General features: G+C 44.6%; 1 protein-coding gene across 1 annotated transcript in view; it reads right to left on the bottom strand.

Annotated features, from left to right (window-relative positions):
• The window catches only part of EXOC4 (exocyst complex component 4), an 858,640-nt gene that overhangs the window by 236,782 nt on the left and 593,944 nt on the right, over positions 1 to 27,914 (bottom strand). The gene's annotated exons all lie outside the window — the stretch shown is intronic.

Below are 27,914 nucleotides of genomic sequence, written 5' to 3'. Positions count from 1 at the left end.
AGAGGACCAAATGCTGGGTGGAACCCATAGTCGGCCCTTCGGGCAGAGGTCAACTTCCTGATCCCGTCCTGTTCTCTGTAGGTGGCCCCACTGGCGGTTGGTACATTTGGGTGGAATGAAAAGTCCCCTGAGGAACTCCTGTAAAAGATGGTCCAGACAACAGCCCGTGATTGGATCACACCAAAGCACGGTGAACTATAGCCTGACGCTACCGTGTGTGACCCTAATTAACAACAACCATAAAATCAACTACACGCTGGAATAGTGGATGACCCAGATGTGGCTCCTGGTCCTTCCATGTGCCAGACCCTGGGTAGAATCTCTGGCAGACTGAATCTTTGCAGTCCCTTCAAACAAACAAACAAACAAACAAACAAAAAACAAGTAAAAATTTGCAGCCCTTGTGCCACAAAGGAGTAGGCCAATGTACCGTCTTTCAGAACAGGTGACGCCTGATGTTTTTCACTCTATTTCATATAGAGAGAAAACATACAAGCAATAAAAACCAAACTCCCATGAGGTAGAGGCTACTTAAACATGCAAATTTCAATTTCCAGATAAAGGCTCGCATTTTCGGGCTTGAGTCAACAAAACAGCCTTTCATAGTAAAAGCAAAAACTACAACAAGACAAAAGTCTGTTGCGATCTAAATAGAAAATCGAGTGAGTAGAGCGGAATTTTGGGGGATCAGTTTAGATGTTTAGTCGAGATAGGACCTGAAGGGCAGGTTAAGTTGGGTTATGAAAATTGAGTGGACAGGGTTGGAGAGGTAGGGCAGGGATTAAGGTGCATGACTTGTATGTGGCTGATTCCAGTGCACTCCAATCCCATATAGTCCCCCAAGCACCACCGGTTATATCCCTAGCAGCCCCCTACATGACAGGGCCAGGGCATCACTGCATCCTTTAGCCCTGGCATTGCACCACAGGCCCAGCTGGCCAAGAATCACTGAGACTGGGCCCTGGGCCCCCTAAGAGCTGCTTGGGAGGTCCCACTCTGCACAAGTACCCTAAAACAGAGTGTTGGTAAAGAGCTGGAGAGCATGCTTGGCATGCAGGAGCCCCCAAGTTGGATCCCCAGCACTGCATAGTACCTCAAGCACCACTGGCGTGGCCCATAAACAACAAATCCAAAACAAAGGACAAGACTGAGGAATCTGGAGAGGCAAGAAGAGATGAAGCAATGATGCTGGTATGTCCATGGCAGAGTAGCGGGAAACTATGGCCAAGGAGACAGAGGTGGCAGGGAGCGGTAGGTCCTGCACATCATCCATGTAAGACTGTGTGGGAAGCCCGGAGGCCGTGAGGAGGCCTGAGGAGGAGGGCACTGTGCCCCTAAGAGGGACTGTGGCTGAAGGACACTGACGAATGGTACGGGATGGGCATCGAGCAGTTTCCGTGGCAGGATCATGGTGGAGATGGCGGTAAGATACACTCATATGAAGAAAGTATGCATAGAATAACCATGTCATAGAATACGCACAGCCTAAATGGGAGGAAACCAGAGCAAAAAAAGCCTTCCCACTTGTTGCTACGGTAATTCTTATCTCAGCAAATGCCAGCTTCTTAGTTTACAAAATCTAGGTTCGTGGAAAACTGGCTTTCTATCCCCAGTCAAAACTGTGTGTGATTCTACCACCTAATCTGCCTCTTACTCGTACTTTCATTTTAAGATTTAAGACAGCTCTTTTAAAAAAGTGATCCAAGAAAAAAAAAAGCGATCCAATTAAAAAAAAGTAATCACTTTTTGTGGATGATGTGATAATATATATTTATTATATATGCATATAATAGCATAAACAGTCCACTAGAATCATTAAAAACAAAGAAAACATACAGGCTAGAAAATCAAGGTGCAAAACTTTGCTATATTACTCTATGAATAAACAATGAACATAAAAAGCAAAGAAATCAAGAAAACATCCCCTTTTAAAAAAAATCCCCTTTTACAATGGCATTACAGACATTTAAGTTCCTAGGAATAAACTTAAGAAAGAAGGTGAAAGGCTTGTACATTGAAAACTCTGTCACTGTTAAAATAAACAGAAGATGATCTATGGTCATGGATTGGAAGAACTAGTATTGATAAAAATAGTACCTAAAGGATTCTACAGTTTCAATGCAACCTCTTTCAGAATGTCAGAAGCAGTCTTCAAGAAAGCAGAACAAACATTACTAAAATTTGTATGGAACCACAAAAGATCCCAAACCATCAAAGAGAACAAGAGGAAAAGAAGATAGGAGACATCACGTGTCCTAACTTTAAACTATATTATAAAGCTATAAGAACCAAAACAGTGTGCTATTGGAACAGAAGTAGATACTAACCAATGAAAGAGAATTAAGAGGCCAGGTATTACTACCTTTAGGTGTTATACCTTGAAAACTATGAATGTTTATACTCTTGTAAACCAATAAAATAGATTATAGGAAATAATTTTACAGTAAAATATAAAACATATTTTGCAAAGATATATATGTGATAAAAGTTTATTTTATATATACATATATGTATATATATATATATATATCTTAATGAATAATCATGACGCAAATGTACACTGCAACCATAGTCTGGCAGATAAATAAAACTTTCCAGTACCTTACATGCTTCCTACCACAATCAAAACTATTTCCCTTCATTCCTGAAGCAGCCTTTATAAATAATCCTTACTTTCATTGAGGTTTTTCCACTTAGATATGGACCCCTAAGCTATTTAGTGTAATTTTTCCTGTTAAAGAGTGGAATTATGGTTTATATATTCTTTTTTGCCCCTTGTCTTTCATTTATCCATGCTACAAATAATATGCAGCTCATTCATTATCATTGCTGCATGGAGTTTTATTACAGGTCACTGTCACCCCGTTGCTCATCAATTGCTCAAGCAGGCACCAGTAACATCTCCATTCATCCCTGTCACATGCTAGTATAGCCCAATGGTGTCTGCTCACTCCAGAAACATGAAGAGCATGTTGTTGTTACTGTTTTTGGCATATTGAATATGCCACAGGTAGCTTGCCAGGCTCTGCCGTATGGGCGGGATATTATTACAGGTATATATGGTAATGTACTAGTCCACTCAATGTGCCCTAAAATCTCATGCCTCTATATCTCTGCTAATGCTTTATGCTTTACTTGGAGTATTCTCCCACCACGTTTCCTCTCAGTCCAATGTGCCACGTGAAATGCAAATCAATCATGATCAATACAATCCTGATTTGTTAAGATGTATGCCGCTCTGTACTAAACGATGAACATGAAAGTAGAACTTGGATCTTCCTCAGTTATGTAGCTCTGTATGTCTACAGTATGCTGTGAATGGAGCACACACATGGTGTACAGCACACGTAACCTACACTGGTAGCTGAACTACATGCAAACAAGAGAGTGACCATTTTCAAGTGTAAACCTTGAAACTTCAAAGAGACAGAGCACATGGGGTCTACATCAATCACAGGTTAATAAGACGAATCTACTATATGGGCAGGAGGTTCATTAATTTGAATTTTCATCTTTCCAGAAAACATTCTCTGCACAAAAATGGGTCTGGGTCCTGTTGTTGACCTTTCCCCGTTGTAATCCCCAAACTCAGCAATACTGAGATGATTACCAGCTCGGTCTTCATTCTGTGTTGACTACCAATTCATATGCTCACTGCTCTACTATCAGCAGACAAGTAGGCAAATGCTAAACAACCTTGCCAAGGAAAATACAGTGAAAATGAATTTATTAAGCGCATATATTTTTCACCAGAGCACAATCTTCAAAGCAATATGCTGCACTGTCATTATCTCATTACAGTAATTTCAACACTTGCTCCTGTTAACTTATTAAAAAACATTTTAAATCATTTTCTTCATTGCAGGCACAACAAACTATCTCATTACACAAATATGGATCAGCGCCAAATGATATGGCAAGGGATGTGATAAAGCAAAGCACAGACTCAGAGAAGAGTCAGAGTTTACGGGAGCCACGCTCACAGGAATGCCGGATTGCAAACTCGGGCCTGCCAAACAGCAAGAGGGTTTTCAAAATGTTGTCACCATTAAGCCGGCACAACACTGCAAACTCACTGAATCTTTCACCTTGCTCTAAATCTGCTAGAGGGGAAAAGATATCTTGTTATTTAGCTTAAAATTTCTCTTTCAGGACAAGGGCTGTGGATCACTCTAGAGCATATCCTGGCATGAGTGAGGTGGATTTGATCCCCGGAACTGCAAAAATAAAGTGGTCCTACAAAACACATAACCTAGAAGAGAAATCAACATCAGTTTTTGTTTGTTTGTATGCTTTGCTTTTTGGATTACACCCAGTGATGCACAGGGGTTACTCCTGGCTCTGCACTCAGGAATTACTCCTGGCAGGGCTCAGGGGACCATATGGGATGGTGCGAATTGAATCCAGGTCTGCCACGTGCAAGGCAAATGCCCTATCCACTGTACTATCACTCCAGCCCAACATCAGTTCTGTGTGTGCAGCTAAAATCATTTTTAAAAATCTCATATCAAAACATTTGGATAACTTAGTTTTTTCTTTTATTTGTTGGTTTTGGGGTCACACCTGGCCATGCTCAGGGGCTACTCCTTGATCTGCACTCAGGAATTACTCCTGGCGGTGCTGGGGGGGGGGCGGGAATCACAGGGGATGTTGGGAATCAAACCCGGATCACTTGCATACAAGACAAGCACCCTACCTATGTACACTCTCTTTGGCCCCAGATCAGTTATTTTATACTTAACTTTTCACATTAAAAACAAATGAATTTGACGGGGCTGAAGTGAGAGCATAGTGGGTAGGGCATTTGCCTTGCACATGGCTGACCCAGGTTCGATCCCCAGCATCCCATATGGTCCCCTGAGCACCGCCAGGAGTAATTCCTGAGTTCATGAGTCAGGAGTAACCCCTGTGCAATGCCGGGTCTGACCCCAAAAGCAAAAGAAAAACAAACAAACAAACAACAAAAAAAATGCATTTGAAACACATAGTCGAGAAAGGAGGTTGCAAACAATATCTCAAAGTCTAACTTCCCCATTTCTTGTGCGTATGTGGAGAGGTAGGTATTGCAATAAAGCAATACAATAAATAAAGCAACGCTAGTGCAACACAGCCTGGATCAGTCATTTAATTCACAAAGTTTCAAGTATTCAATGTTCCAACTCCAAGTCCACCATCAGTGCCAGCATCCGTCCACCAACTTCCTAGGGCTCCCTGCCTCTCTCCCACCCCACCTCTTTAGCAACCTCACTTAAAACATTAATTACAGTTTGAGCCTTATGTTTATAACAGTGTTGACTCTTATTTTATTTATCTTTTTTTTTGTTTTTTGGGTCACACCCGGCGATGCTCAGGGGTTACTCCTGGCTCTGCACTCAGGAATCACTCCTGGCAGTGCTTGGGGGACCATATGGGATGCCGGGGATTAAACCCGGGTTGATTTCATGCAAGGCAAACGCCCTACCTGCTGTACTATCACTCCGGTCCAACAGTGTTGACTCTGACCAATGCCCTTACGTTATTGCCATTCATCTCCTCACTCCCCACCCCTTGCCCCTACTCCCCTCACCCCCACTCTTCCTTGGCATTCTCATTTCTACAGTGATCCACAGTCAAGGATCTTCCATCATCATGTGATACCTTTCATTCCTCGTCTTGCTTCACTCTAGACCACAGTTAGGTGAGAACATCTTGTATTTAACTTTCTCCTTCTGACTTACTTCACATAAGTTGACGCTTGTTCCCCCTGCCCCCCAGTTCCATTCAAGCTGCAGCAAACGGCATAGATTCATCTATTCTTACAGCTGTATAGTATTCCATTGTGCACCTATACCACAACTGCTTCTTCAGCTGTTGTTGGATATTTGGCCTGCTTTTTCCATGGTGGTCTGTATATCACAGGGGGGAACACTGGATGTGACCTCGCCACTCACGTGACCATGTAGAAATATTCATTGTCTAGTCCTTTTGAGAAAAAAAAAAGTCTGACGACCTTTGCAAGTCAAAATAGGGCTCCTGGTCTAGCAGCAGAAGCACCACCTGACTGTTTACTCCGAATGATAGAAAGTCAGGACTCAACGAGATTAAACCAGATCCTGCGTTCTGAAAAGAACATGCCTCCCCCACCCCCATTAATACGACTATTAAAATTTTATTAAAATTTTAGAAGCTTTGGACTGAAGAGCAAAAATCTTGTAGGTAACATTTCATAAAGGAGAAGGGATTATTACTGGACTCACAGTACCTTCTTGTTAGACAAGAGAAGAGAGGACTTCTGGCAAAGATTTATTTTTAAAAGAGGAAAAAAGAGGAAACAAATGATGGGAAGCATTAAGCACCGCGGACGTGAAGGCGCTAGGCTGCCATCCATCTAGACCCCTAGAGAAGACGGGGCGTGTGCAAGCATCTGCACCCCAGATGCCCAAAATTCTGTTGCTGTTTTTCCCATAAAGGAACCATTACTGCTGGAAGCAGATTCGGGCTCCACTTTCCCTGGTGCAAAAACAACAAGTAAATAAAAAACAAATTTGCTGATTCCAACCAAGTCCATTTGCTTGTCATATTCATTTCCTTTTTAAATACTCCATTTTCCCCGTGTAACAGGAAAATTGTTTTTCCAATAAGGCAAATGGGTTATGATTTGTTCCCTGAAAATAAACACGTTACAAAATCCACTCTCGAGCTCTATTTGATCATGTGTTATTTGTGCTCCATTTGGAGCAGGCTACATGCTGTCGTTTCAGGTTTACTTCAGCCAACACAATAAGGATCTGACAGAGATGAATATCATTTCCTATTAAAGTCACCAAGCCTGATGTATCATTGTGCTTTTACTTTACATCTTTAACTTTCCTAGGTTCCTGAGTTGGTGTTTTACCATATCCAAATCAGAGACCCCTTTCAAGGGAAAAACAAGACTATTTAAAAAAAAAAAAAACCCAGACACACAACAAGTATTTTGTGATCTTCCCTCCTAACGAACGGACAGTAAAATATTTATGAAAAACACATTAGTATCAGAATCCTCCGTGAAAAAAGAAGCAGACTTAGGAACTAGCAAGAAATACTCCAGTCAACCAATTGGGAAGCAAAGTTATTGCTTCTTTGATAACGTCCAGTGGCTCGGAGAAAGTCACCTTGTGACCCTGAAACACATACTAGATTACGGGTGGAAAATAAATTTCTTTAAAGGAATCCTTTCCGAGCGCTCAGGCTGGGCCAACTCTGAAATCAGAGGTGACAGGCTGACTTCTATCCTCAGGGGATGATCCCGGCCTTTTACCACTCCTCACTCTCCAATGAAATCGGAAGCAAGGTGCTTGCCACCTTCTGATATTTTCTTTTGGTGTTTTAAAAAACAACAGGGATTGTTCCAGCTACAGGGAAATTCTGAAGAAGGCGCCAGACCCTTTGCTTCCGGATGAGAGATGCAGATGCAGACAGGTTAAGGGCCCCGTCCAAGGAAACATCCTACATCCTCAATTGGTTGCAGGTCCCATAGATGCGGACTCTTGGCGTGGGTCGTGGTGGTGGGAGTAAGGGTTTTCTTTTTGCCTTTTTCATTTACATCCCTGTACTTCTGAAGGCTCAGTCCAGTGTCTGGCAAAACACAGTCCCATTCAAACCTTGTTTGTTCAGCTGAACACACATCTCTGAATGCCAGGCCAAAGCCTGCCCCATTGTACCAAGCTTGTTCCTGTTTAACAATAGATTAATCTCTCTTTTATCTGCCTGAAGAATCAGAAGTCAGATTTCAAATTATGCTTTTACACAGGTATAATTAAATCTTTAAGAGGTGGGATGGCAAAGAAATTAGAGGCTAGAGCATAACAGACATTTACAACCTGCAGATGCCAAGAGCAGGCAGGCAACCCCCTCCTCTCCTTCCCCCAGCCCCACCCCTCCCACCGCAGGATAGCGGCAATTATATTCCAGGGTGAATAATATAATTATCTAAATGAAACCAGGAACAGAAGAAAAGCAAAGCATACAACATAAAAGGATTAGCTGCTTACGGCCTGGTGGTGGGGGCCTGCTAGAGGATGGATCCAGGCTGACAATTTCATAAAGTAGCCATCAATTATTTAAATCATCGTGCCTTCGCAGGCAGCAATCTGGGTAGCAAAAAGGCGGGGGCGGGGGTGGGGGTGGGGGGGAAACACTAGGGAAAATTTTGAAAATTGGAAATTTAGGAGAGCCATGATTTACTTGGCTTCTGAGCAAAACACGTTTGCCTTTAGAGAAAGGTTCCGAAGGCAAGGCAAAGTCACCGGAAGCGGGAGGAAATTGAAGATGTTATTCTGAGGGAAGTTCTGTAGAACAAAATATTTTTTCCTCCTGTACTAGTGGGGGAGGACTGTCATGTCCAATGTAAACACTCAGCACGTGAAAGGCTACTGGCTATTAAATATCACTGCAGAGGAAGAGGAAAGAGAGAGAGGAAGAGAGGGAGAGAGGGAGGGAGGAGGGAAGGAAGGAAGGAAGGATGGAAGGAAGGAAGGAAGAAAGAAGGAAGGAAGGAAGGAAGGAAAGAACAAAGGGAGGAGGGAAGGGAAGAGGGAAGGAAGAAAGGCAGGCAAGAAGAAAGGGAGAAGGGAAGGGAAGAAAGAGGGAAGGAAGGAAGGAGGGAAGGGAGAAAGGAAGGAAGGAAGGAAGGAAGGAAGGAAGGAAGGAAGGAAGGAAGGAAGGAAGGAAGGAAGGAAGGAAGGAAGGAAGGAAGGAAGGAAGGAAGGAAGGAGAGAGAGAAAATGTGTGTGAGGGAGAGAGAGAGAGAGAGAGAGAGAGAGAGAGAGAGAGAGAGAACTGGACAAGCATAAGGGGGTCCTGGGCTCTCCCACTATAATCACCACCCACCAGGCAGTCATTTAAGACAATTCACTGATTGGTGAACGAGCTAAGGAAAATGGTAGCTCTACCATTCTACTGTCTTTCTATCATAGAGCATCCCGAGAAAGTTGGGGAAATTTCACACTGTGGGCTAGCCAAAGAAAACCAGTCTTTTATTAAGTTATGACTTACAAAAATCTTTGTCTCGTGTAACTGAGCCTGGTCACAGCATTCCCTATCTGCTCGGCTCCATTTCTGCCGCGTGAGTAAACCCAGACACGTCTATATATCTGGGGCCCGAAAGACGTAAGGAAGTCGAGTTAAAATAGGCCTCAAGCTGTCACCGTGGCAGCCATCCTCATTCTTTGTGCTTTGCTTTATTATACTTCAAAGATACTGTATTGTTGATAAATCGAAGGTCAGTGGCAAGCCTGCATTGAATGAGTCATATGGGTGTCACTTTTGACAACAGCATGTGTGCACAACACGCCTCTGTGCCACCAGGGAGGTATGAATATTATCTTTATAGTGAACACTTAATAGGTCTTAGAATAACAGAAACATCCATTTTCGTCTGCACCGCAGGGTGGGCGTTGGGGGGCAGGGAGGCAGATTCACACTTACAATTTTCGCTTTATGGCATGTCTGGTTCAGACCCTCTAACAGTTTGAAGGTATCACTGACATTTCATTTGCTAAGGTGAAAACAGTGGATTCTTTCTACTTAGGTAGAAGGTCTACAATTGGGTTGGCACTCATGGTGGAATCCGGAGGCTAATGAGATTGGTTTTTCTCTAGTTGAGAAAGACTAAAAATAATATTCAAGCTAATTTCTGGCAATTATTTCCCCAAAACTACTCCATAAAAAGCAGACACTATAAATATATAACTAATCATATAAATATTTAACAAATGCATTTTAGATAAAGATATGAACTACAGCAGGATTAAAATATATATATATATATAGTTACCCAGAGACTAATGATATACATTCACCAATTAATCGGTCACATTATAAAAATTATAACATTATAAATCTCCCGGAGGTTTTCTGTGTGTGTCTCCCACTTAATGAGAAAGATTTCACTCTTTCCTGTTTATGGACCAAAGCACCAATCTATTTCTGATCACTTGCAGCTCACAAATGTCTTGTCAGCACGCTGGGTATTTGAGAGAGTTTTTTCTGTATTAACAACTGGTCTTTACTCCTCCACCCTGTGAAGCCAGGACAGAGAAAGAACTTACTAACCCACTGGGAACTGCCTCCACTCTTGCCTAAAATGGAGGACACTGTGTACTTAAGGGTGTGAAAGGACCCCCCGCTTACACATTCCATCTCCCAGGCAGTTGGCACTGGCCTCTATTCCCTATTCACCTTCCCAAGCAGCCAGGAGTTCAGCCTGACTCCCAGGGGCTGACCCAGCCTTGGAGACTCAAAGGGCTGCAGAGAGGAAGCTGGAGGCCCCTGGCAGGCCCCGCCCCCACCCCCAGCTCAGCATCTCTTCTCAGAAGCTTCACACAAATGCCTCTTCCTGAAAGAGAGCTTAGCTGTTGACAAAGCGGGATTTCATTTCCCATGTGGCCAGTTCTTTTGGGCTTGGTTAACTCCTTCTATAAGAAATCCCGGAGGGTGGGGAACCCCAAATCCCAGAATAAATTTACTTCTTGTCAGCATTGAATGACTTGAAGAGAGAATGTGGTGCGCTCTTTTGTCCTATTAATTTCAAGTTTCCAGGAAGCTAAAAGGCCCTTGGCCTTTAAAAAAAAAAAATTCTCATGGGAAGACTTTTTTCTTCCCGTATTGAGCAGGAAAAGAAAAATCCTTAAAATTCTGACAAAATCCTGCCACCCATGGGAATTCCTATTTTTTTTTTTTTTTTACAGATGAAAGATCTTGAAACCAGCTGTCTCAGTCTTTGCAGTAATTGTAGCAAAAAACAAGTAAATTTTTTTTTTTTTTTTTTTTTTTTTGCTTTTTGGGTCACACCCAGCAATGCTCAGGGGTTACTCCTGGCTCTGCACTCAGGAATCACTCCTGGCGGTGCTCAGGGGACCATATGGGATGCCGGGGATTGAACCCGGGTCGGCCGTGTGCAAGGCAAACGCCCTACCCGCTGTGCTATCACTCTGGCCCCCAAACAAGTAAATTTTATGAGAGGGGTGTACATGTGGGCCACAAGATGAGGAGATGGATTTGGGAAGGAGAGTAGTTTTTTTGGGAAGGGATGGTAAATAATTTCTGCTCTTCCTAACCATTTGTTGTTACTGCTGGTGCGTGCGCACGCAAACACACACACACACACACACACACACACACACGCACACGGTGGTGGCAGGTGTTGGTGGGGAAAAGGTCCCATGTTGCAGCATCAAGAATGACACCAGCAAAGGGGCCCACAGAATTATGGCAGGGTGGGGATGCTGATATTCTGCCACTGCATCCTACTATATATATTTTTTTTAAAAAAAAAAAAAACCAGAGCCTTGAAGCAAATTCTATTTATTTGAAATATCTGGGGAGTGTGTTGGGTCACACCCAGTGTGGGACTCATGGGTCATTCCTGGCACCGTACTCGAGAATAGCGCCTGGCATTGCTTAGGGGACCATGTGGGCCAGGGATTCCAACCTTGTGGATAGATGGTGCCTTAATTCCTAGACTATCTCTCCAGCCCCTAAATTATTCATTTCGTATTATATTTTAGATAACATGGTTACAACAGGGTTAATGTTTGTGGTATAATGTCACTGCACCCCCTGCCCTAAAGTGTACAGGACCCTTCACCACAACCCCTATACTCAAACAAGTGAATGTTTTTTTTTTTTTTTTAATTGTTAGTGAATTTGTGGGCTGGAGTGATAGCACAGCAGGCAGGGTGTTTGCCTCGCACTTGGCCAACTCGGGTTCGATTCCTCCGCCCCTCTCGGAGAGCCTGGGAAGCTATTGAGAGCATCTCGCCTGCAAGGCAGAGCCTGGCAAGCTACCCGTGGGGTATTCAATATGCCAAAAACAGTAAGAACAAGTCTCACAATGGAGACGTTACGGGTGTCCTCTTGAGCAAATCGATGAGCAATGGGATGTCAGTGATACAGTGATACAGTGAATTTGTGCTTTTATTTTGCCTTTGTCTTGGGTTGAACAGTTTACTCATTATGTTCATATTTTGATTAAGGTACTTGTTACCACGAAGTACAAACCCACTTGCCCCCATAATTTCTACACATAACTAAACATATGATATCCAACTGAGAGGAGGGCGGTTGAGCACCCAAGAACCCACACCTGGATCTTTACAGCAGCTTCAACTCATAATCATCCTAAACGGAAGCAACCAGGATGCTCTTCACTAAGTAAATGGACAAACAGTGACGTACCCAGACCATATCGTCCATCCACCCACAGTATGGTAAAGTTGATTATTATATGATGACACATATTAACACTTGGAAAAAAAATTTAAAAAATGAGAGAAAGAGAGTGAATGTGTAAAACTATCAGTGCTTGACGGGGTGTGGAGAGGGATGAGAAGGGGGTGAACAGGTAAACCACAGGGGCTGAGAGAGACTGGGCAGAAAAAACACTGAGGAAGGTACGGTAATGGCAGAGAGATAATGCTGAGCATTTGTCAAAATGAACACAGCTCTAAGGCACAAAGAAGGCAATGTAACGTGTGCAAATTAAAAGACAAACACAATGTAGAAGATGATAAGAGATTCCAGGCTGTAACATAAAATATCCCTAAACCACCTAATTATATTCAAATATATTTAAATGACTTCTAGAAAAAGTGGCAGGGGAGAATGAGCCCACCCAAGGGACTTCGGAGATAAGCTGAGTATGTATAAAACTGAAGAGAAGGTGTGTCCAGATCAGCAAGAGGAGCTTAGAACGAACCAAATAGTGACATACTAGCATTGGAAAGCTCAGGATGAACTCGCCTTCAAATAGTGAATAGTTATGTAGACACATCTGCATAGTTGTGACTATATACGAAAGGTAGTTGCTGCACATATTCAGTTTCTCCATTAGCTTAGAGAACCCGGAAATAATGACACCCATGAATCGACAAGCAAATCAAGATGCTTGATACTAATACTACTCTCCAGTGAAAGGCACGAGAGCACAGTGGATTCTAGGGACGGGGTAAAAAATGAACAGATGGGACTTAGAGTATCCGGCTGTGTCACAAAGTAAGGATACGCTAAGAAAAAAAAAATCACAGAGACAGAACCACGGGAGTGAGAGAACTCAACTGAGAAAGTTCCAGTGGCCACAGGTGGAACAACTAGAGGAAGAAAAGAAATAGCAGTGGGTTGGATCACTCAGGACATACAATAAAAACCCAAAGGTTGAAGGTACACGTAGGTGGGAAGGAGCAAATCTACCCCACAAGTATTTCCATAATGAGTGGAGACCTAACAGCCTCCCTACACGGGTGCTACCTACTCCCTGAGGGTGTGCCTGCGGGCATCCTCCTGGAGAGGAGGGTCACGTGTCTAGCCCCGCCTGCAGTCTGCTCAGTCCCTGCCACATGCCCAGCCCACAGGCCCTGAGAACTGTCCGGCTCTTTTTAAATTCTTTTTCAATTTTTCCCATTTCTGATTTATCTTTTCAACTGAATCACAGTGAGACTGAATATACAGCTACTAAGTTGTTCGTGACTGGGTGTCAGTCATATAATGTTCCAACACCCATCCATTCACCAGTGTACATTTCCCACCACCAATGTCCCCAGTTCCACTTGCGCATTCCCTCCCCCCCACCACATGGCAGGCACTTTCCTCCTCTTCCTCCTCCCCCTCCCCTTCCTCTTTCTCCCCCTTCCCTTTTGGGCATTACGGTTTGCAATCCAGATACTGAAAGGTTATCATGTATATCCCTTTACCTCCCTTCAACACTCAGTTCTTGTTGAGAGTGCTCATTTCCAACTAGTATTGTCGTCCTGGTCCCTTCTCTACCCTAACTCAGCTCCTTTTTTTAAGAAAGAGAAAATGTTACTGCGGGGCCATATGGAAGTTAATTTCTAGTTTTTGAAGGACTGTCCATATTGTTTTCCAAAAAGGCTGGACAAGTCGACATTCCCACCAATAGTAAAAGAGCATCCCTTTTCCCCCACATCCACGCCAGCACTGGTTGCTTTTGTCCTTTTGAATGTGTGCCAGCCTCTGTGGTGTGAGATGATCTCTCATTGTTGTTTTGATTTGCATCTCCCCGATGACTAGCGATGTGGAGCATTTTTTCATGTGCCTTTTGGCCATTTGTATTTCTTTTTTGAGGAAGCTTCTGTTCATTTATTCTCCCCATTTTTTGATGGGGTTGGAGGTTAAAAAGAAAAGAGAGAGAAAATGTTACTTCCTGAAGGAGCCAGGGAGAAAGAAAGCTACATGGAATGAGGAATCCCAGAGGAGAACTTGGAAATGAAGGAAAAGAGCGGGTGAAAAAAACAAGGAGATCTGAACAAAGTATGGGCTTCAACTCAGAAAATTAAATATGAATAGCAGCTCATTATAACAATGTACTGTGTCCCTCGTGGAGGTTAATAACATGAGGCAGTGGGCAGGGTGACTGGGAACTCTCTGTTACTCCTGCTGCAACTTTTCTGTCAAGCTAAAGCTTTTCCTGAGAGAAAAAAGGTCATCTAGGGAGGGAGAAACCCAAATGTTGACTGATCCTTCAGTTCCCTCGCAAACGACGAGTGTGGCCCCGTGTCTCGGACGGAAGCCAGGGAATACCCTTTAACAAAGCAGTCAGCAAGTCCCACTTGGTTCATCCGACAAGTGACAGCCTGCTCTCGCTCAGGTTTTGAGGGGCTCTGAAGAAAAACTCGGAAAGGAAGAAAAGGGAATGCCGCTGTCTGTTTTCCAAGGCGGACACTAGGAGCAGCCCAGCCCCGGGTGAACTCAAAAGGTGCTCCAGGGACACATCCAGCCATCGAGGTCCCCAGGAGAGCTGTGACCTTGCATTGACCAGGGAGAGAAGAAACCCCCTCCCCGGCCCCGTGGAATGAAAGCAAAGCACAGGGCTGTGCGGCCACGCGGGGAGGTAAAGGAAGGCTCTCACTTAGGTGCCGTTATCGGCAACTGGACTTCGTAGCTATTTGCAAGTGAATACCCGGGGCGTTCTGGACTCCAAAGATAGGACAGTGCATCACGGGAAAAGCTGTAGCGATAGAGGGAGAAAGCCAATTTACAATTAAGAAAAGAAAAATGAGGGATGAAAAGAAAGAGAAATGCAGGGTCTAGGTGGCTAAATTTTTTTTTTTTTGGGGTCCTCAGAAAAGACTCTATTTGCAACATGTACAATCGGGAAATGACACAATGACAGAGATAACCTGTTAATGAGCTAGCGGCAGGTTGCTTTTTCCCCAAAGCAAGACTTCACTGGGCAGAGCGGCTGTGTGTCTGAAAAGCGAATGCAGGAGAAAGGTACAGCTTAATCTTCAAGCATATACGAACATCCTGCCTCACACAGGCTGTTCTTGCAGACGGTGATGACGGGGAAAGATCCACATCCAGTCAGCTGCCTGGGACGGCTGGGGAGGCAAATTCTCATGAAATGGGAGTTCATGAGAATATTTTTTTATTTTTATTGATTGATTTATTCTTGGTTTTGGGGGGGTCCTACCCGGTGATGCTCAGGGGTTACACCTGGCTCTGTGCTCACTCAGGGAATCACTCCTGGCGGGCTCAGAGGACTGTGTGGGGTGCTGGGAATTAAACCCAGATAGGCTACATGCAAGGTGAGCACTTTACCCATTGTCTTATCTCTATGGTCTACAACGAGCATCTTTCTTATCCCAGGAAGGCAGGCTGACGGGTTGGTTTTGGCCAATCAGGGTGATCCACCCTAAGGATGACTGGGCATACTGACGGCAATACTGGGGTTCAACTCACGGAGGCAGCGAGCGAGTGGTGAGGTCATGCCCAGAGCTTTAGTCTGGAGACAAATGTTCTCAGGAAGCGGTCCTCCACCTGTTCTCAGCAGATCACTGTGTTGACCCTGGCCTTGGCGGACTCTTTGATCCTTCTGATCCCATCTGTCAGCTACCAAAGCCCACTCTCCCTTAAAAGCACCTCCATTTGCTCAGATCCCTTTCTCTAAACCCTCTCATGACCCCGTTCCACTTCCCACTTCAGACAAGTTTAAGAGCTCCAGGGAGAGTCTTGCTTTCTGTTAACCTTATTTGTCCCTTTCTGTTCCAAGCCCATTGTCTCATGAACAGCCCTTCCAGCTTTGCTTATGTCCTGCCCCTTGTTTGGGTCCTTTTCACCTCTACCTTCGCCCTGCTACTGAGTGTGTAATGCCTGGCTCAAGATCCACCTCCTGTCTAATTCTCCAGTGTGCTCAACCCTCACCTTGAAGAGGGTGAAATCTTCTGAACCACTGCATTTAGGGATCAACAGAAACAACCCTTTTGTCCCTGAAGGATTCCAAAGGTACAGGAAACAAAGTGAAAACAAACTAATGGCACTGCACCAAACTAAAAGAGCTTCCACACAGTGAAGCAGACAATCATTAAAATAAAAATGTCTTTTCTGAATGGGAGAAAATATTTGCACACCCTACCTTGAACAAAGGGCTGATGTCTGAAACACAAGAAGAACTCAAAAAACTCAACAATTGAGAAATCCCCATTAAAAAAATCAGGGAAACCTGATTAGACACAGAAGTCATTCAAATGGCCAGTTGGAGCATTAAAAAAAAAAAGGTAATTGTTACTGATTATCAAGGAAATGCAAATAAAAACGACAATGAGATACAACCTTATACCTGTGAGAATGACATCGCAAAAAGATTATAAAAAAAAAGTAAATGTTGACAGGGGTGTAGAGGAAATAGGAATCCCTGTGCACTGTTGACAGGAATGGAAAGTGGTCCCGTCTCTATGGAAATTGGTACAGGGGTTTCTAAAAATATTACAAATGGATCTATTAAATGATCCAGCAATCACACTCCTACCTAAAGAACACAAATATATTATTAAATACATATACATACTCATGACAAATAAAGTCCTATTTACAATAACTGAGATATGGAAACAGCCTCAGTGCCCAACGACAGACAAATAGATGAAGAAAATGTGGTATATGCACAACCATATAAAAAAAAATCTTGCCTTTACATGACAATTCAGATGAAAGTAGAGGGGTACATATAAAGAGAAATAAGTCAAACGGAGAAAGACAAATACTGGATGGTCTCACTCATAGTAGAATATAAAAAGCAAAGCACAGACAAAACCAAGTCGAAACAAACCCATGATTCAGACTACAGAGCTGGATACCTGATGGGGAGGGAGAGATTGGGGTATCAGAGGGGGAGGGAGAGACTTGGTGTATGGGAGAGAGAGGGGAGGGTCTAATGGATGGTTGTGGAGGGATATTGGTACTTTGGTGGGGTGGTCCTGGTAAGGCAACATATGCCTTGAAGAAAATGTGAAACGATCTCTCTTAGTCCTGCAAATGAACGCTGCCTCAATTTTAAACAAATAGGTAAGAACCCTCTTTTCTTCTATTTAGAATTGGGAGGCATTCTCACTCCCTAGCTGAACTGGAAAGCTTGAGACCAGGAGGCATATTTTACAATTTCTTCCTTATCTCCATATTTCCTTGTCCAGTAATTGCACAAAGCAGGCCCTTAATAAATAAGTATCTATCATTTACTTTTAGTGGAAATTCAGCAGGGGAAATGACCCCGCAGTGTCATCTCTCTCTAGTTATAGAGGACAGATCAGATTTTTGCTAGTTCATCTTCGAGGGTTGATGCTAAGACAGAGTCCATGCGAGCTAGTGAGCCGACCAGGACCCTTGAAATACATGAAGAAAAACAGTGGCTTTGTTTGAACAGTTCATCTCAAAGGGTCATTTAACTTTCCAGCTGGGCGAGTCTTGTTTTTTTCCCCCTCTCTTTATTTTCTCACTAAGACATCTCTACGCCAGCACCGTAGCACCCAGACAGGGGCAAAATCACTTAGGATAAGAACCTCGAAAATTCCCCCAGACCAGCAATTCTCTACACGCTTCTCCTCCTGCCAGTAATCTCGCTAGATCAGCAATTCTCTGGCTCCCGAGAATGATAACTATCATTTTCCTGGGCTGTCGAGCCAGCTTTTTCCTCTCTTCTCGGTATCTTTTGATGGGACCCTCTTCCTCTTCTCTCGCATTTAAGGCAGAGAAATAAATCTGAAGATGCCTTTGTTAGCAAGTAAAGTCAAATACCATTTCTGGCAAAGGCAGCTCTTTAGAGATCTGAGCGACAGAGTGTTAATGTAGTTTGGTCCCTGTCAGCGGATCTGTCATAAGTCATTCCCTCCTCTCCTGCTTATCCACCCTGGAGGGAGCCGAGGCAAGATCAAAACAGACAGCAGCCCATCCATGTCTCAGGCACTCGCTCCAAATGAGCCTCGTTTCATAGGCTACTCTACGTGACAACTGAGATGGCCATCCGCGGGCCTACCTTCCCTTCGATAGAGAAAGTCAATCAGACTCGGAGTTGAAAGCCCAGGGTTTAGCCCTACATTGATGACATTCTGAAACGGCCTGCTGCTTCAACAAGTTTCTCAGTACCAAGCAAAGCTGGTAAACGCTGTCACTAGCTGTAATTACTCTCTCGCCCGGCAGCCCCTTGTGACGCCTCGTGGATGAAGCCTTCCAGCTTGCCCTTCCTTCACACTGAGCTCCTAACCTACAGGTAGTAGATGAATTCTTGAAGCCTTGCCTCGAAATTACAATCCGTCCCAACACATTATGAGAGAGGATGGGCTGCTGAAGAAAACATTTGGAATTCCAGCAACTTCAAGAAACAAAACTTTGGGATCACTAATGGTTGTTATACAGTGTGTAGAGCTGGGTGCAGATGACTTTGTTGCAGACAAAAAGAAAAACAATTTCTCTATTTCTGCTCCTCTAGACTGTCTCCAAAAGTGTAGCAGACCATACTACATAGATTTCAGTTTACATACATACACAGACACACAGATACACACACACACACACACACACACACTCCACATACACATATTCCTTGCTTTACAGAAAGTTATTTGTAGAATCTGATTAATCAGGAATTTTTTGAAAACCAGACAACCAGATAAGATCCTATTTTCTTATCACTTGGAGATTGCACTTAAAAATATTTGTAGGAATTCAGATCCCCTGATCTGACTAGTCTGCCTGAATATAAGAATTATTAGCTTACTTCACGGCGATTCCCACTAACAGTCAAGAGGACAAATTCCCAGGTAGCAGTATGGCAGTGACTACATCTTACAGGTTACCCAGAAACAAGAACTGATCACTTTCCTGCTCCATGACACTACTTAAAGGGAATTTTCGGTTGGGTACTATTTGAAATTGAACACTCTTATTACTACAACAAAGCAATTGCTTTCCAAAGGAACATCTTTTTATCTTCCAATTTTTTAAATCATATCCACAAAAGCCTGAGAATACTGCCAAGGTAAAGGGTTTAGGAGAATGACTGGGAATTTATTTCTGGGACATCTGAAGAAGAATCCACATGACCAGGCTTGGTCACTCGAGGAAACAAATACAGTCGCAAGGTGTAAGTTGTAGATCTGGGAACTATGTAGGTGTGCAATCATGACTGTACACTTTTAAAAGCCTTTCCAGATGTCCAAGATATTTTCATGATAAACTATGGACAAAAATATCATCAGGTTCTCAGACTGGTTATCTGCCCATGTAGGCAACAGAACCACTGGGAGAAACTGGGGAAATATTTCATTTCACAGGAAACAGTTTTCATCTCCATAGGTATGTTCTCAGCACCAATTCCTTTAAAGCTACTGGGTATTTCAACTGGAGTGATCCGTGGGCATGTCAACGAATAACAGTAGCAGGTATGAAACAGCTCAATATACAGGGCAGCGGGTTAGTGCTGTGGAATACACAACCCCATTGTACCTTCGACCTTGGCCTCATGAAGTAGCTTGAGGCAGCATCACTCTCGTTTTACCGTGGAGAGAAGTTCAGGGGAGGTAAGCGACTTGACCTTGTCTAAGATGCCCCATCCCTGTTTTGTATGGTTTCCCCAACCATGCTAAGATGAAATTTACACGTCTCTTTCCTGAACAGCTATGAATGGCCACCGCAAAAATTACTGAAAAAGTTGAAATGCCTAAAACCGGGGGCAGAATTGACAGTACAGAAACAGCACAACGTGATAATGCAATGGGAAGTGCAGATAACTGCTATGAACCCCGCCAATATCCCTACGACCAATGGAAGACTTCATCTGCTCAGTTTCTCGGAGGTGAACAGGTGTTAAAAGTCACAGTGACAGGGACACAGCCAAATATAAGAATCAAGATATCTACTAGCCATCTGCCCAATAAAGCTCAAACAGTACAAATAGTTGGTGAACTCTAGCGCCTGCCTACCAGGAAGACAGTGAGGCAGAAAGAAGTGAACTGCAAAGAAAATGAAAATACTATTTTACTTTTCTATGTCTTTAGGTCTATAGAGTCAGGACTAGACCCCTTGGTAACTTGGCTGCTAAAACTGACTTTGGCCATAGTGCAGGATAGAGGGACGGGGGACAATCCACACATTCACATGAACATCCTCTGAGGGAGTGAATGTTGAGGCTGGTCAGTCATGGCATTCCCTGGGAAACCAGTACTGGTTTTATTACTGGCAGTACCTTGGCTTGAAAGGGGTAAGAAAAGGTCTGGGCATCAGTGTCCTTCTCTCTCGAACTTCTTTAGGAGTGTTAACTGCTGTGTCTACCCACCTGCAGGAAGTGCTACCAAGCAAGTACCAGCAGTCACTAAGCCTATCAAACCCTCCCGTCTGGAGTCTGGAGCCTGGTTGGCACCGAGAAGTCAGACTCCCTTATCTCCATTATGTCTACACTGCTTCCTACTGGAGTATTTTCTTTTTTTTTTCTTTGCTTTTAGGGTCACACCCAGTGATGCTCAGGGGTTACTCCTGGTTTTGCACTCAGGTATCAGTCCTGGCGGTGCTCGGGAGACCATATGGGATGCTGGGAATCGAACCCGGGTCAGCCGCGTGCAAGGCAAACACCCTAGCCACTGTGCTATCGCTCCAGCCCCTCTACTGGAGTATTTTCATGGAACCCATGGCAGATACACTGTGTCTCCTCTCACTTGATTCCCATTATTAGCTGTGGGCTGGAGTGTACCTCCAGGTTCCGCAGAGAATCTCACGTGACTTGGAAAGAAGCTTCTTCAACTGTGGGAAAGACTGAATGAAAGTGAGGCTGGATTACGGTGCGTCCTAGCCTAGACCTGACTTCGATGCATTAGAGGACAGGGGCATGGGGGAAGAGGCCATATTCAGATGGGGACAGGATGTGGACTGGTGCGGCCGGCACCCAACACAGGGCAGAAGGCGCAGAGGCAAACAAGTATCCTGGAGGCAGAGTCTTTCGAGGGAATCTGCCCCCTGGATTCCAGACCACAGAAGGAACAAACTACTAGTGCTTGAACCCACCAAGTGGGCACTTGTCTTGGTGGCCTCAGGATAGGAAAACAGCAGCTTCAGTGGCCATAAGTGTGGCAGCTTTGGCAGGGAATAGTTTCTACATGGGTGCCGGGATCTAAAAGCACCTGAGAAGGCAGGCAGCAGGTTAGCAGGAAGAAGAGATGAAGCCCAGATAGAGAACTCAGTGCTGGAGGATGCTTCAGATCTGGGCGGAGACAGAACTCTGTAGGCGCTGATGAGTCAGTGGTCCTCTGGGCAGTACAGTCAAAACTTCTCCGTGAGCGACACTGGAGAGATGGGAGATTATTCCATGGAACAATCAGGAAGGATTCCTGGGTTCCTATGACTTGGATTTTATAATCCACGTTTCCTCGTTGGAGGAAACAGAGAAACTGGCAATTTGGTCCTGGCAAGTCACAATGGACGTAGCTGAGACACCGAGCCACTTCAATGCATGACTGTGATATAGCAAGGTAGGTTCGAAGGACTCAAGCCTGACTGAATAGGAAACAATAAGCGCCTCACGGATACTTTTCCCCCCTGCTTCCTCTCAGAGTAGTGATGGAGCAGAAAGATGCAGGCTGAGGGCGCGGATGCCGGCTGTCTGCTGTGCACGACGGTCCAGCTCACAGTAGGCACATGGCGAGGCCCCGCCTTGAATTAACTGAGCCAGATCTCCGCAAGGGGAAAGGGCGTGAGGCTTTCAGAAAGTGCCGTGGGGATTGCCAAGGGTCTGGTGGTTGAGAACCGGCCGTCTGGGGCCTCAGCTCACAGCTGACTGAGGACATCACGACAGCGTGGGCTGGGCAGGCAGACCCTGTCTCTCTTCCAGAACAGATAAAGGAGGACACGGGAAACAGACTTTGCGTGTCTCCAGAAGGCCGACGCTCTCCATTCCCACAGCCTATGCTTCTCAGCCTGGGAAAGCTCCGCCGTCCCCCTGGGCCCCCAGGAGCCCGAGAAGGCCAGCACCTCCGGTGTGAGGGCAGGGCCTGGAAAAGTCCAGCAATGTGCCAGGGGCGATGGCTTCTGCGGCGGCTGCTGATGTTAGGATTCCCGGGTCTGTTAGAAACACAGCCCAGCTGTGCCTTGGAGAAACCGTTTCACTGCAAAGCTGAGAACCCGCGGCCCCTCGCTTTCCGTCGGGAATGAGGAGTGTGAGGAAAGGCGTGTAGCACTTTCCTCATCTGTCAAGAAGCACCGCACAGCTGGGTGGGCTGAAGAGTTCCGAGCCCAACCTGGGGGTTCTCACTGGAGTCCCAATTTACATTGATAAACTCAATAAAGCCAAATTATTTTTTTTTCAAATGGGTAAGGGCCTACTCTTGAATTCTGTGCATGTCATAGCTGACTGGTAATAAAGAGCTAGCAATGAACTCTGCACACCTCAGGCTATACTCCGAGGAGCACTGGTTTGGAGCACCAATGCCAGCCGTTGGCTTGGATGGGTCTAAATTGCAATGCTAATACTTGCTTGCATTGATGGCAGACAGTCTGATGTCAATGCCTCTCAGATTCCTCCTCATAACAAACACTATCCTGGGCTAGAGCGGTAATACAGTGGGTAGGGTGTTTGCCTTGTCTGTGGCCAAACGTGGTTTGATCCCCAGCACTTCATATGGTTCCCCAGTCTGACAGGAGCGATTCTTGAATGCAGAGCCAGGAGTAAGCCTTGAGCATAGCCAGGTGTATCTCCCTGTGCCCTTCCCCCCGCCAAACAAACAAATAAACAAAAACCAAACAATCTATTCTACTGCCAATAGCCAATACATATGAAATATAAATCAATACAGAGAAAACACAAACAATAGTGCTGGCTCAGGGCAAAGGTTAACAAAGAGTTGGCAGTTCTTGTAACCACTTCCTACTCGTAGGAATGTGATCGTTACTACCATTATTACTACAGGTATTACAACAAGAACTAGGCTGTGGTCTTATTTTGGGTCAATGCTTGTACAGTTGGCTGCCCCACGCCCAGCAAACAGTGCTCATCATCTCTTCCTTCCTCTTAATGTCCTTCCTTCTCTCTCTGTGAATTCTCTCCTAATGAAATTAGGCCCCCAAAAGTGTGTTATCACCCACAAAAAGTGAGTCATCATCCCTCTGGAAATGTCTGTGTACACTGTGGCTGTCGCTTATGCGAGGTGAGAATGGTCCTGGGGTTCTCACAGAGACACAGAGACAGCCCTTTTCCCGTCCTCACTGGGGAGCCCCAGAGCTGACAGGTCATGACATGGGACGCTGGTGAGGGTGAGAGATACAGCCCCTTCTCCCAGCAGGGCAACGACTTTTGAGGACACATTTCTACTGAACATTTAGAGCCTGTGGCTTTCCACTGCTTACTGCTCCAGGTCACACCTCACCCCTACCTTAAAAAATTTTACAAATTTATATATGTTAAATTTTTGTCTTTGGGTCATACCCAGATGTGCTTGGGGGCCAGACAGTTCTTCTGGGGACCAAACCCAGGGCTCCCCCATGCAGAGCCTGAGTTCTAGTCTAGGCTCCCCTTCTGAAAGACTGAGATTCTCCACTCAGAGTTTTGAGGATGATTTCTTTCCCTTCTTGACTCGTCATGACAATCAGCTGTGAACAAAACCCTCAAGGAGACAAGGGGACATGTTTAGGAAACACTGAAATTTGTGCTTGAGACACGATGTCAGAAAACAACTCTTAATCATTCTGAAGAGAGTATCTCAAAATACCAGAGGGGGGAAAAAAAAGTCTCCTCATTTGCTTTCATGAACTCAGTGCCCCAAGAATATTAAACAAATGCACTATGGTATCTCATTTGCATTCTCCATACCATAAAATTTTTACGAAGAGAGAGCAACAAATAACCAAATAAGAAAGCAGGTGTTTGGGCTTGCAAAATAAATTTGAAGACATGCAGCCTGAATGGCCAGAGATTTACTCACTTACTTATAATTACCCCATTCTGACAAGGTCAAAGAGATTGGAGAGCTCACCCAACCTCGGTGAGGAGTAATTGATTCACAGAACAAGAGGCCCAGCACATGGACCCTTGGCTGGTGAGGAGGGTGGGAAGGATGTGACCGACACGAGGTGGACTGCCTAGAGATGTCAGCGTGAGTGGCGGTGAGTGGCTGTGACAAGGCCCGGATAGTAGTCAAATGAGTTATGGCCTTAATGTGCCTTTGCTACTCAAGCTGAAAATTACTGCATTTAATGAGCCAGCGTCTCCCACCCAGAGTCACCTGTAGTTCACCTGTAGTTCACTGCTGTCTTTCTTTCGGGGTCTTTCAGATTTAGTGTGCTAAGTGTGTTCAAGTGGTCTGGTACCGCACAGAGCACAAGCTTCAGAAATACCAACACGCTTTGGTATAGTGATGGAGCTCACGGCATGGTCAGACTAATGACAAGATGCAGGTTGGTCCCTTGCTCTATTCCTCATTGTCTACTTTGATCCGGCAGTTATAGATAACTTTCCAAAACAGTTCACCTTCTTCGATCCCCCTCTCTACTTGAATTCAAACATGCATTCTTTCCTTTTTTGTTTGTGTGACACACCTAGCAAAGTGACACCTGAGCGGTCACTTCCTGTAATGTCACACCTGAGAGGACCACGTGGTGCCAGGGAATCAACCCAAGCCTCCCATCCACAAAATATGCACTCCGGTCACGTGATCTAGGTCCCTGGACCTGGCATTCATTCAATTCATTGTTGACTGAGAACTTCCTTGCTGCCTGAGATTCTAATGAAGGTTTTCTATAACATTCACATGTTTATTTTCCAAAAAATAAACATATCATAATATATATATATATATTAATTACAGTTGCTCTTTTAAAAGAAGGTAAAAACCTGGAGAGAAGTCCAGCATGAAGGGCACTGGCCTTGCATGGGACTGGTCTGACCTGTGTTAAATACTTGGCACTCCATATGGTCCCCCAAGCCTTCCAGAAATGATCCCTGAGTGCAGAGCCAGGAGTAATCCTTGAGCACTGCTGGATACGGCCCAAAAGCAAAAAAAAAAGGAAAAAAATGTTGACAAAAAGCAAAGCTCTAAAATAGTGACTAAGTGGGAGAGTTAGCTGGGATACTAACTCAACACGAGAGCGAATTCCACTCAGATAATTCAGCTGAGGAAAAATTAATGAAGAGAGAGAGGTATGGACAGTACTTAAGAGGTTGATGTTGGCACTGCCATTCGCATTAATAAGGTCACATCCAAGTGAGAGCCACCGGTGGCACACACTGGTATGGTGTTAAAGAAAACAAGTAGGGGTATGGCGGCATGCAGAGAATAGTAAAAATTGGCAGCTGTAATCAAAGGGAAAAGAGGAGAAACAGAATCACTGGGGTCCCGTGAAAATGGAAAGCACAGATGTGGTGTCACCTGGCAGGGTCACAACTCAAGGAGGGAGGTGCCCAGCACCTCCTAAACTGGAGAAGAGGCAAGTAAGAGTCCCTTCCCTGTCCCCTCTTTTCCTCATGCCTCCAATTTCCTGCTAACGTTTCCAGTGAGCAGAGCTGATGCCATGTCACTTGGTAAGGGAGCTTCAGTTATTGTCCATATACTTTGGTTTCAGTGCTGAGAATGGATTTTGCAGGAGAACCCACATCCTGTAGAAGTGAGACTGAGAGATACAGGAGCAAGTCCCAGAGGAATCACAGTACCGGAAATCCCTCTGGGCCCCCTACCGAGCCAATTTCACCGGAACACCCCAGATGGAGCAGGTGCAGTCTCCCTGTCGACTCCAGATGGAATCCCGGTGACTGAGAGCTTCCACAAGCAAGGCCCGGGTATACAGGTTCCAGGACTAAAATCTCCATGCTGCATGGTGGCAGAGGCTGCGGGCTGTCCCTTCCCACCTCCCCGCCTGCTCAGCAGCCTGGCTGTCACGCCCAGGAGCTTCCTCCGGGTGCCATCTTAGCACACCAACAGCCCTGGTCCAGAGACTCTTAGGCTGAATCCGCAAATGGATTAGTGCCCTATAGAGATGTCTCTGGAACCCAGCCATTTACAATGTAGGATTCCAGAAGCATGCGGCTACTTTGTGGCGGCGCGAGCTCTCATGATACTCAAAATGAGCAATGGGAAATAAATAATCTAGTGTCTGCTCCTGGCAGGCAGGCCTGAATGGTGGTGGGAAAATTCCGGCAAAACATAATGCCCCAACAGTAGAGAGAGTACTGGGGAAATTGTCTGCCCTAGAGGCAGGGTGAGGACTGGGGTGGAGCGGGAGGGGGTGATGCTGGGGACACTGGTGGTGGAAAATGGGCACTGGTGGAGGATGGGTGTTTGATGATGGTATGGCTGAATCTCAAACATGAAAGCTTTGTAACTGTATCTCACGGTGATTCAATAAAATTAAAATAATTTAAAAAAGAAGTGAGACTAAACTGAGGCCCTCCGAAGAAAAGGTCTAACCCTTCAGAGACAGAGGTTTCCATCAGAGGCAGACTGAACACATGCTTTTGTCTTCCGACTATCTCTGTGCCCCACACACAGCACAGACCACTCACCAAGGATAATTTGCTAGAGACAAGACTATACTGTCTTGTATACTGACAAGGCTGTGATGCTGTTACTCCAGAGCCCGGAGACTCAGAGGCTATTACTCTGGTTCCTCAATTCTACGAAAGCCTTAGCTCACATGGAAATGATGCTCAGAATAAGAAGACCTCCTCTAAATGGGTCCGCATGTACATACATTTTTAATGTACAAAGAAGCAAAAACTTAAGAGAAGCATACGATAAAGGCACCCACATAAGACAGGCAATTAAAGCCACGACAACCACCTCCTAATCACACATTTTTCTTAGACAAGTTCCAGCTTTCCACATGTCGAGATATTCCTATATAAGCAACTTACATAAAAATATTGTTGGGCCAGAGCGGGCAGGGCACTTGCCTTGTACATGCCCAACTCAGGTCTAATTCCTGGCACCCCACATGTTCCCCCAAGCCCTCCACGAGTGATCCCTGAGTACAAAGGCCAGGAATAAGCCTTGAACACAGCAGGTGTGGCCAAAAAGCCAAACAAAATCAAAATATTGAGCCAATTGTTCTTTTAATGAAGAAACACTGGGAAGATTCAATAACAAGGTAATCACATAAGCACAGCTGAACTATTCTCAAAGTTTAAATTCTTACTAATTTTCTTTTCATTTTATATAAATCTTCAAGCCCCTAGCTAAAATATCTAAAATAAATATCTCAAGCATCTTATAAGTTATTTACCTCTCTATCTATCTATAGTTAAGGTGAAATGGTTGATAGTAATAAGATTGGCACTTGAATTAGTCTTACTGTGAAAATCTTGGTGGCCAGCTCTCTGTGAGTTAGCCAAGCTATTTTGAGAGAGACTGGGGAATGATACAGATGGATTCCTGTTATTAACAAGCATAGGCAAATGGACTTCCTGTAAGTCCTATGTACTCCAGGATGCACTGACCAGGGGAAGAAGAGTTCCTTTCAAGAGCAACTTCCAATAGGATGGGAGTTGCCAGCACGTTAAGAAACTCTCTCTTATGCTTAAAGTTAACTACTTTTTCTGCTCAAAGATCTTCAGGGACTTTTTTTAATTTATCCTACAACCGCCCTAAGTTTCCCCAGTGCCTGCTTCATTTATTTCCTCTTGTTTTGTCCCT

Source organism: Sorex araneus, chromosome 1 (genome assembly GCF_027595985.1).
Source record: "Sorex araneus isolate mSorAra2 chromosome 1, mSorAra2.pri, whole genome shotgun sequence".
Lineage (NCBI taxonomy): Eukaryota > Metazoa > Chordata > Mammalia > Eulipotyphla > Soricidae > Sorex > Sorex araneus.
The sequence above is the reverse complement of the archived record's forward strand: the minus strand, read 5'-3'. Positions and strand labels throughout refer to the sequence as shown.